Here is a 12,455-nt window from a genome sequence, read left to right as displayed (position 1 = left end):
GTGTGCTCAATTTTATCACAATGATGGCAATTAGGTTTACCTTTGAATATTGTATTTCCTTGCTCACCACTCTTTGATGATTCTCCTTCCTTGGTAGATGAAGAGTGTGTGACATATCCTAGACTAGAAGTATGAGTGGATGACCTTGGTGATCTCATCAATTCTTCAAAGTATCCAATAGCTTCACTTGGTTAGTTCATTCTTTCCAAAATTTATTTCTCAGATCTGAACTCATTCCTTAGTTGGTCATTTTGTAATTTTAGATTTGTGATCTCTGTGTCCTTTATGTTCAACTCCTAATTTGATAATAACAATTATTCCATCATGTCCAACTGATTATTTCTAATCTTCTACACATCAAAATATCTTTCCTCAAGTTTGGTAGAAATTTTCCTTTTATCTTCTTTAGCCATGATTTTTTCTTCTTCATCTTTCTTCTTTTGTTCAGTCACTTCACATAATTATTGATTGAATTTCCTATTCTCTTTTGAGTTCTTTGACTTCTTTGTTCAAAATGTTGTTCTTCTCTAGTAGGTTTTTTTATTGTTGCATCATTGCCATTAATATTTCCACAACTAAGAAATCATTTGACATCAACTTACTTTTATAATGTGTCATTCTATTGAATGGTTAAATCTTTCATTTTCTTTAAGGATTTCTTTAATTATCTTTTTCTCCTTCAATTTGTTGCAATATGGTCTTGATTTCAATCATCTGGTTCTAAAATATATTTCCCATTTTGTATTTCACCATTCAAGATCTTGTGCTCTCAAGTTATTAGACTTTATTTAGGAGAACTTAGCTCTTATACCAATTGTTGGAAATCTCAATGGCAAACAAGATGTTGGGGGGAGGGGGGGTGAATCAAGATCTATAGAATATTTCACTGATAAAATAATTAATTGTATTGATAGCTAATCCTTCTCAAACCTTAGATCTCATACCCTATAATCATAAAATTGTAATGCTAAAATGAAATCTATCCAACCATAACATCCATTAAGATTATCAACACATAATACAATAATTTTTGTAACCCACAAACACTTCAAGTTGAAGGTAAAATTTGGGTGGGGATGAAACCAACAAATCTTTACTCCTGCAAAAAAAAGTTTGCCTATTTGGGCTACAATTTGATCATATATGATGATCTACCCTATGAGGGATATTCTCTATTAAAATCGTTTAAGAATTTTAGGTCTTACCCTGTTAAAGGGCTTTACACTTACAATAAAGTAAGGACTTTGTTTGGAGATTTAATTAGATCAATTAGAATCACTTTGTTAAGAGATTTTCCCTAAATCAGTCTATTAAAATTTGATTCAATACATGAACCTTAGGTTTTCTCTAATAGATAATTATAGAACTCCTCTTTTCAAAATCTCAATTTGATCTCCTTATCTAATATCTTTGTTATATCCTTCACTTCTAGGTTGGTATGTTTGATCTCCCTTTAGAATTAGCCATCCTTTGCTCTATACTATCTTGTTTACTCCTTTATGCTTCATGCTTCATGCTTCACACTTCATCTTTATGATCCCTTGTTATCTTCCTAGGTTTGGAACCCTTCTTAAATATATAATTATAGAAAGTTCTAGATTAGGATCAACGGTCCATATTTCATCCTTTTTGTTATTTTCTTGCTCATTTTCTGATTGATTAAAATAATTTTGTTGGGATGAATGCCTTTTGATAAAGCATGTAATATCCTCCTAAAATATCTCTACAATCTTTAATATCATGTAGAAGTCAACTAAAATGATTTATATAAGTGTTTGTGCAATTACAAACTCTTATGTCAAAACTGGTTTACTTAGCACTTGAATCTTTTGATGCTTAGTCGTAACTTAAATTCATGTTGTCACTTGACTTCTATACACTTGGCATATACTAACTCACTTGACATTAACTAATTTTCCAAATGCTCAGTCTCTTCTATGTTACTCGGCATGTATGCTAACACTTTCTCTACTAGGGTGCTTGCCAACCTTTGACTTGCTCGATTTATGATAATTAAATTATAGACAATTCCTTTGTAGCTCAACTTTCTTTGGATGGCTCTGTCATAGTGATGACCATCCAACATTTCCTTGGAAATGACTAAGGACTATGATAGTAACCTTGGGCTTAGAGATCAACAAATTCTAAGACAACTTAAGTTAATTTTATATATGGCATGTGTTTTGAAAAGAAAACTAGTTAATAGTCTATTATTAGAGAAATAAAGCATATGGGATAGGATGATAATTTTGCCTAAGAAATTGATTTGACTTATCAAATCAAAGAATTAGGAAGGTAGGAATGGAATCGTAGATGTTAACCCTCGCCAATTTCTTGGACAACCATCCTCTATCTAAGGCTACTCACATATGCATATGTTGACAACATCAAAATATTTTGGTACATTGATTATTGGCCATGGAAAACAATGTAGATCTTAAATATCTCACATGCTCCATGCTTTGAGTTTCATTAGTATCCATGGTGTTAACCCCATAGGTTAACACAATATTATCCACAAGAATGATTCATTTATATAAATAAATTCATAAATATAATTAAACAAATATAATCCATAAACATAACTTTCTTACATTATTCTTTTCTTGGTCCATGTGGCTCTATCCTTAGTCGAACCTTCAATGAATTATTCCTTCTAGATTATCTCAACTCTATATTTACTTTTCAACATTCTTCATTTTCTAATTATAAGGAAATGACTAAATATACATTTTTATTTCTTCTTTTCCAATAGTCACAACCTTTCATAATACAAATCTTTTGAAAAGTTACAACACTTCATATTTATAATCCTTTCAAAAAGTTACAACACTTCATAACTAAAATCCTTTCGAAAATTCCTAATACTTTATAATCAAAATATTTTTGAAGGGCCACAACTACTCATAATTATGACCCTTCAAAAGGTTCACATTCTTTCAATATCATTGATACCTTTTTAGAAAGTCACTTCCTTATTTTATTCATATTACTTTCCTCTTCCATTTTTCCTTCTTGAACTCCTCTCTTCCTCTCTTCCCCCTTTCCCTCTTTTTAAAATAAACTCTCCTCCTTTTTATATCTTAATTTTAAGAAGTCATGTCTATTTGTTAAACATCTCTTGACTTTTCATTAGATTTAGTTAATTTATATTATTCTATTTTATAGTATTTATTTACTTATTTATTTGTGTTTATTTTATTTATTACGAAATTCTATTAGAAAGTTAGCATGCTTTTTACAATATTATCTCTTGTATTTAATTTAATTTATTTCTGTACTCATTGAAATTTTATTATTTATTTTAATTATTTAAAATATCATACTATATATTATTTTATTAATAATATAGATTAAATAATTATTATTTCCTTATTTTATATTTTAGTATTAGTTTTAACATAAAGTTATTATTTATTTAATAATATTTTATTATATAATTATTATTAAAATTCTATCTTAAAAAAGGGATATGACAAAAGCATATACCCATTAAGTATCATGTTTTGAGAGAGAAGGCAATAGAAAAAGAGATGAAGTTGGAGTATGAAAGAACTAAAGATCAGATTGCATATATCTTTATGAAGCCCTTGCCGAAAGATACTTTTGAGTACCTAAGAGGTATGTTAGGGGTTATGCCCCTACCTACTTCAGAGTAGAAGATGCAAGGAGAGCACCTATCTAGTGGTATAGAGCACTATGATTAGAGGTGGGGGGGGGGGGAGTATTTGGAATGTTCTGAGTCATAAAGGACTCTTGGTAATTGGTATTGAACAATGTCTTTAGATAATTGAGCTAGTTGATGATTTGTGCAGCTAATTAGAATTTGATATATAACAATTGGTAGTATGATTGACATCTTGATGTCAATGGGGGAGAAAATGTACATGAAAAACACATTGAGAGAATGTATATAAGCAATGGGAAGAGAAGCACCTATTGAGATGGAAATGGGGGAGATTTATCTCTTTAGGGAGATTTAGAAAGAGTCATGTAAATGTGTAGTTAGATGTGTAAGTGCATAGATACAACCATAAAGTATTGTAAATTATTTACTATGAAAAACTATTGTCAATCCTTATAGAAGAAGAAGAGCAATACAATGTTCCAGAAGATTTCAAATTTTAGATTGGTGAAGAGGATTTGAGAAGATCACAATAGTAGAATATAGTTTGGTATTCTTGGAACTTATATGTTTTTCATCTATGTTTCCATCAATGCCAAAGGGGGAGATTTTTAGCATGAATGATGATAATAATACATTCAAGGAGCATCCTAAACATTGTAGAGTATCGATATGTTGCATTCATGACTGTATTTATCATTGATGTCAACATAGCAATAATTTTGTTAAGACTAGAAGAATAGTAGTCAGTAATCTTAGTATGCATAGAAGTTGAGGATGTTTTAGATGATGCATAGTGGAGGACATGTTCTTTAGGTTGTCTTGATGATGTGGTTAAAAGGACTAAGTCTAATTTGATGGTGTACAGAAGTTACACTTGATTTATTGGAAATAGTGTAGAAACAAAATATATGTTTGGTAATTTTTGATGGTTGCATAATATCTTTTAGCCAAAGTAAAAGATATAATGAGGTGATACACAATTTTCCATAGATAGAAGATAGTCAGATGATGATGTCAGCATGTGCACAAGACATGGTTTCACACATATGAATTTTTTTATAGAGTATAAGTTGACAATGCTATTGTAATTGTGAATTAATTATCCTATTTTAATTCACTAGGAAAATTTCAAGGCTAACTCAAGCAATTATTATGAAGATATGGTATAAAGGAAAGGCTTTTTCCTTGATTATGGAGTGAACTTGATTAAGAGGATCAAGTGGAATACAGAGTATTAATGTGTAGTGCAAGAAGGAGTAGAATGCTTACTAAATGCTTGTAACTAATCTAAGAGATCATTGGATGTATAGTATGAGATCTGGTTACAAGATCTAAAGGAGAAATTTTTTTCATTAATAGTACATAGATAGAGGAAGGAAGTACATTTTAGATCTTTTATTGTACAAGGAATAATATAGAGATCATTTGGACAATGGGTTCTTTGATATTAACCTTGAAGTTGTTTGGGCAATGGGTCTAGCTATCTTCCACAACTCCTAACATGGTTGCACAACTCCTAAACAGGTTGGAATCTCCTAATACAAATTTAAAGTCCCCTAATAGGGACTTATATGTACTAAATGTTGCAATAGACTCATAACAGGGTCTATCCTCTAACAAGGAATATTTATATTAGTACATCATCTTGTGGGTACCATCCCCACTAGGGTTTTCCCTCTGATCAAGGGTTTCCCCAGTTAATATATCTAGTGTTAATTTTATATGAGTATCTTGTTATGGCTTTAGTTAACATTACTCATATGGTTAATATTGTTTAAAGTAAATTATTGTGATATTAGTTGTATAATTGATTCACCCTACCCCCCCCCCCCCCCCCCCCCCACCTTTCCTGCCCACCCCCCTCTTAATTATATCAATGGACTATAAATTTTAACATATTTTATGTCATCAAACATTACATAGCTTTGGGTTGAAGAGATCTCCAACATTTCCTGATTGTGTTATTTTCTTTTCTTTTAGTTGTTGAGCAGTCAGAGGGATGATTGTTACCTTCACATATTCATTTTCCACAAATTTTATTTCACCATCACTAATACCAAATATATGTATCCTCATCAATGTTTTCCATGCAAGAAAGTTCTCCTTGTTAAGATTTCATAGATCTTTATCTTTAAGTACCTTCAAACTTCTCTAGATAAGCATTTGTTCTCTGATACCAATTGTTAGAATGTTTAAAATAACCGAGGGGGGGGGGAAGCTGAATCACTTACTCAAGGTCCATAAGTATTGATTGAACAATCAAACACTTAAACATTATCTATTCTACTTATCTTATCCCATTATAACTCAATCTCTACTATAATCTGAATAAAAATGTTAACTAGTAGTTCATTGTCCTAATATAATAGACTTTGCTAAATATAAACATTTGTAATGCAAAACACCATAAAACATTCGAAGCAAGTTTAACACTATGATTTAATGTTAAAACCAGAATTGGGAAAAACTACCAACAACATGTCACCACTTTTTTACTCTTTTGAACTGAGTCCTATTAGTAGCCAACCTTGTCAAAGGTTACAATACACACTATTAATGTAACCTATTTAGAGGAATTTAATCACCCTGTTAGGAGTGGCCTTGTCATAGGACTTTAGAAAATTCCATTAGAATGTCACCTTGTTAAAGGATTTACAAAAATTGTTAGGTTAACCTTTGATTAAAAGGATTTTAGTACAATCTATTTACAATGATTAGAAATAAAACATTAGGGGTTTGATCTGTATGATTACAACTCATTTTGCAGTTGTAGATCTCTATTTAATTTATGTGTTGGTTCCTTGATAATCCTTCCTTGTCACCTATGTCCTTGATTCACTCAGAAACCCTTCAATAAATTATCCTCTCTCCTCACAAAAAACTTAAGCCTTCTTCTTGGATTCTCTTATGAACCTCAGGGTTGCAAAGTTTTCATCATGGTACTTGTCCAAGGTGCTTGAATTGCTGAGTTTTCACCAGTGGATGCTTTATTTTTCTTTATTTTTATTTTTTTGACTTTTTGAGTTTTTGACTTTGGACTTAGCTGGAATGATTTTGGCTTTCTTCAGCTATTTTTGGCTCGGAGATGTTGGTAGGATGGATGAAAAAGGATTGGATTGAACAAGTGGAATGGTGGGTGGGAGTTTGACAGATAATGGATGTGAAGACATAAGGCTTGTGGGTAAATGGATGAGAAAAATGGAAAGATCATCATTGGCACACACCTTGAGAGGTGATAAAGTAGTGGGAAAGATGGTTTTGAGTGAGGTTGAGGAGAAAATGGAGGAAGAGAAAGATAAGGACTAAAAGTAGAGTTGGAAGATGGAGGATGGAAAATTTAGGATAAGAAGCATATGGACTAAAAGTGGATTGGGGGGATGAAGGATGCTTATATGGGGATTTGGATGAAGGATGGATGGATGAGGCTTTTTGAGTAGCATGAATGGATGCCAATTGAGATTTTTCTTTGAGATGCATTTCTTTTATGAGCATCTTGGGTATCCACATGATTTTTGACTTTTTTAGCTTGGGCTTTTGTGGCCTCTTGACTTTTTCTTTGATTGGGATTAAATGTTTCTTGTTTTGAACATGTATTTTAGAAGGGACATGTTGAGACTTGGATTTTTGTGGATTTTTGGATTTATGTTTTTGTATTTTGGCATCCAATATGCTTCTATTAGCCATGGGATGGGAACAAGAGCATGGACAAGATGGAGGGATAATTGATGGAGTGATAGGGTTTAAAGGTTGGAAGGGATTCAAGGGTGAGTGCCTTTGATGATTCAGCTGGTGGATTTGAGGGGATGGAAGGATAGATTGGAACATAGGATATGGATGGATATAATTGCCCAAAATGGATGGAGGGAAGGAAGGATATGGGCCCAAAATAGATGGAAACGGGGAAGGTGTAGGTCCCAAAATAGATGGAGGGGATAAAGGATTCATATTAGGTATCTAAGGACCCAAAATGGATGGAAAGGGTGTGGGATTTAGATAAGGGATATATGGACCCAAAATGGAGGGTTGGAGATAAGGAGTAGGATGAGGGCCCAAAATAGATGCAGAATAAGATGGATGGGAACTTTGGGGTGGAGATGGAAGGACTTGGGTCCCATCGGGCGTGCCAAAATGTATATGAGCAATATTAGTATGCTAATAGAAACCAAATTTAAATAAAGCTTCTACAAACTAAACAAAATTCATAAACTTCAAGATAGACTAAGATGAGCTCTCAATTGAGAATAATGAGCCATTAATGGGCTCTCTCAATGAGAAGCTCTCTTGTTGAGTAGCTTTGTCTAAATAGATAGGATGTATGCTCAAGATTTATGCTTCAAAAAGGGCTTCAAATGGAGTTGGAATTTGGGTGTGAGTGTATGGTTTTGATGTAAAATGGCTTCTTAAAATGGAATTATGACTCTACTTCATGGATTGTGTTAAAATGGCTTGGGAGAGGATTCCTTAAATAGGCAAAGGACTTGAAGGATCAAGGGCTAGGATGCAAGGATGGGAGAAAGCTTATGGAGGGCTCAGATTGCATGAGAGGAGAGCACATGGATTGTGCTTCCTTATAGCCAATCAAGGAGTGACACATGTAACAGGGTGAGAGGATGGAGGAAAGGGGACCATGCAGGAATAGTGGGGATACCAACATCTAGAAATAAATTTTTATTTCTTATTTCAATATGATGTTCATTATTTGGAACACAAGATGTGAGTCCATTACTAGCTGAAAGAGTTGGAGCTTCAGATATGATAATTAGTTCTTTTTCAATGGATCTATCATCATGGATTATGGGAGATGTATGATCATGAAGCAGAGGAGATGGGAGGATAGGATCTTGAGTTGGGTGGGCTGAGGGAAATGGATCTTGAGATGGAGTAAGTAAGATGGTAGGATTTAGATATGGAGGGGATGGTAAAAGTGGATCATGTAGGAGAATAAGTGGGATGGCAGGATCTACTTTTCTGTCGGAGGATATTTCAACATGCTTTTGGACAAGATCTTGACAAGAATGGATGGGAGTGGATGCATGAGGTTCATTATATGGGATTTGGATAATGCTTGGAGGATGAGATGTGGATCAAATTTGGAGTGATTCGATGGGTGGTGGGAATTTGATGCTTACAGGAAGTGGAAGGATTTTAAGCAACTTGATGGATGGTATGGGGATGATAGCTATGGGAGATGGGGGTGATATTATAGATGGGGAAGCTTCATCACTAACTACTTCACATGGTTGGATTAGATGACATGGCTTATCGACTATTGGAGGCAGCTTTTATTGTATTTCGTCTAAGAAATTCCTTGGAGACTCATGTGTCGGAGGTGGAGGTAGTGGATTGATAGGAATAGCTGGTGTGATGAGGGTAGAAGATTGGAAGCTTGGTTGATTGGGTGACGGAGGAGAAGTCGAGAAATCAGATGGCATGACTAGATAGTTTGGAATAACTCTTGGATTTTGTGGGATGCTTGGGGGAATGTTTCTAAGGCTTTCAATATATCCCTCATAGTTAACAAGATTTTCATCATCATTGGAATAGGAGGTGGTGGGAGAAAGGACAATACGACTGAACACATCATGATAGGTTTGGGATTTCATTTTTTGATGATGAGTTGGATGGGGATGGGGTCTTGCATATGGATGAACATGGAAGCTCATGGTTGGATTTGGATTAAGCACATATTTTGGATTGTATGATGAAGGATTTCCTAGGGAGAGTCAAACCTATATGACAGACCTAAGGAGGATTGGCTAGAGATTTTTGGCTTTCCTATGGATGGAAGACTTCAAGGGCATGCTGTCAAAAAGTGAGAGTTTTGCTTTCCTATGCGCTAGATTGGTGGAGATTGTGTCAACTTAAGGATAGACTAATGATCCTATGGGCATGACACGAGATTGACCACTTGTGGATCCCAACCCTTAGCTCAAGGTGACGAGGGATAACAAGTAACAAAGCTAGATTACCCTAGACAAAGCTCTGTCAAAGGGATAACGTTGGTGAGGCTGGTGGATTGGTCAGATTGATTGGATAGCAAATTCTAGCAGAATGACAACAACTCTCTAAAGGCTTGGGTGTGATTTTGGAGTGGGTTGCTAGCTGGCTGGGGGGATGATTTGGAGAGACTTTGGATTTGGGATTTTTCTAAAGCAAGGAACTATATAGATTCGATTGCAGCGGGGGAGCTTGGATGATTTTCTAATGAGGCAGTAACTATCCTAAGTATGCCTTGAGCTGGGAGATTTTTGCTTTTTTGGGATTTTGACCAAAGTTGGCAAACATTCATTCAAAAGCTATGAACAAACAAGCAGACAAAATTTTGGAGCAAGCATGTCAAACACACCAACATCCTAGGAAGCTTTCTACAAGGATGAAATTTGTTATAGCTAGGGAGTCCTTGATATATGCAAGGTACGTTAGGTCCAAATCCATAGATGAAACCAAAAAGATGTCACACAGCCGAGAGGAGCGGTAACCCACTTCTCCTCTTTCACTTCTCAAGGGTATAAAGTTCCATGAGGCTTAGCCCGAGTGACAAAATCTTTATTCCAAGAGAGGTGTCTTTGGATTCACCTCCCAATTTTTATACTCTGCCGAAACGCTAGAGTTGAGGTCGTCCCAAGGGGTGATGAAATCCCCAAACAGGCCTCCTAAAAAGTGCAAAATAAGACCACATACATGATCTTGGGCTTTAAAAGACACGCGTTTATTTCAATTGATTATTTAGATTTTGTAAGCTATGATTGAAGACACTTGTGATTATGGCATACAATGTTCATTCCAATTTGACAACATCATCAGCATAATGAAAGTCGAGAGATCATCAACATAAGAAATGCGAGTGTCATTGAAAATGCATCCAAACCATGCAATGTTCATTGATTGTTAGGCATTCAAGATTGAGTGTGAGTTTTTTTTAAGCCCAAAACAAAGATGTGTGAAACTCAATTGCCAAGCGCACACCCGGAGGCCCTCCATGTCAAGATTTGTCCAATTTTTATGCCCAAATGAAGTGTGATCGAGATTAATGCGCATTCAAGAAATTTTCTAACTTAGAAAAACCACTAAAGACCCAAGTGAGTGGAGTTTGATCTTTGTGGAGCACTTAACACCCTCTTAGGTAGACCCATCCCCATAGATGGTGCTGAGATTGCAACCAATGGTTAAATTGATGGGTGATTAAAGAGGGTGAGTCCAACTACAAACTTACTCAAAGCATCTTTATTAGTTTTTATAACTTAGAAGATTTCAAAAATGTGGATTCTTTTTATGCCCCAAAAGATGATTATTTGATCTATGGAATTCAAGATTGGATTTTGTTGTTTTAATCGTGCATTCATAAAAAAAAAAACTTGATTTTAATCCATGGCACTCAAGAGTGATTTTAGCAACATGCATTCAAAGACAAGTGATTAAACATTCAAGTTTTTTCCTTTGAGCATTCAAGATTGAGATTTTGTGTGTTGTTTTAAGAACTTTGAAGTGTTTTGTTTTAACCTTAGATCATTCAAGATTGTTTTGGACTCAAAAGTGAAAATGACTCTTTGGACTTTTCTTTTCATTCAAGATTTTGTGTTCTAGTTTGCATATTTTAAGCCCAAAAATGATATTCCTAGATTGTTTTGATGCATGAAAAACCTAAGAAACATTCAAGATTTTGCAACAAGAAATTTTTTTGGAACAAATAAAAAAGCTTTTAGGACAATTTTTGGCAACCATTTAGGACTCTTAGTTTTCATGAGATTTTTAAAAGAACTTTAAAATATTTACAAATGAGGTTCATTTTATCCTTGATTGATTCTTTGAGTTTGATTTAGATTTTAGTGTGCGCTTAGTGTTGATTTTGAACCTTTTGAAATGGAAACTTGAAGTTCTTTTTAAATTCCCAAAAATGAAGTGTTCCTAACTTTTCATGAATGCATCTAAAACCTTGATGTTGCAAGGATGCAAATGATTGAATTGGTTTAGTTTCACTTGTTAAAAGATTTTTTCTTTTTTGCAAATTTTTAATTTTTTAATGGATTTAAGTATGATTTGGGGGTTCATTTTAAGCACTAAAAAGAAGTGTGTATGATTTTGCTTCCTTAAAAAAAATGGCCAAGATCTCCCACAAGAAGAAGAAGAAGAAGTAGATGGAATAAGAAGAATATAGACAAGAAGAGGAAGAAGAATTCCAAGTGCTTTGTCCACCTATAAGCTTGAAAAATCTACAAATACTATGAGATAGACTATGAGTTCCTTTGTCTTCTTCATGCTCATGTGGACCTACAAAACCAATTTATACAATCTTGCCAATCACAAAAACAAGAAAAATTAGCCAAAATTAGCTAATGACATACAAAACTTGACTAAAAAAGCTAATGAAGATGACCCATGCAGGGTCCCACTGAGCGTGCCAAAATGTATATGAGCAATATTAGTATGCTAATAGAAACCAAATTTAAATAAAACTTCTACAAACTAAACAAAATTCATAAACTTCAAGATAGACTAATATGAGCTCTCAATTGAGAATAATGAGCCATTAATGGGCTCTCTCAATGAGAAGCTCTCTTGTTGAGTAGCTTTGTCTAAATAGATAGGATGTATGCTCAAGCTTTATGCTCAAAAAGGGCTTCAAATGGAGTTGGAATTTGGGTGTGAGTGTATGGTTTTGATATAAAATGGCTTCTTAAAATGACATTATGACTTTACTTCATGGATTGTGTTATTTTTCAAAGGGGAAGGATCCAATTTAAAGGCAAGAGGCTTGAGGGATTGAGGGCTAAGATGCAAGGATGGGAAAAATCTCATGGAGGGCTCAAATTGCATGGAAGAGAGCACA

Source organism: Cupressus sempervirens, chromosome 10 (assembly GCF_028749045.1).
Source record: "Cupressus sempervirens isolate cs-2001-9-10 chromosome 10, ASM2874904v1, whole genome shotgun sequence".
Lineage (NCBI taxonomy): Eukaryota > Viridiplantae > Streptophyta > Pinopsida > Cupressales > Cupressaceae > Cupressus > Cupressus sempervirens.
Note: the sequence above shows the minus strand (reverse complement) of the source record.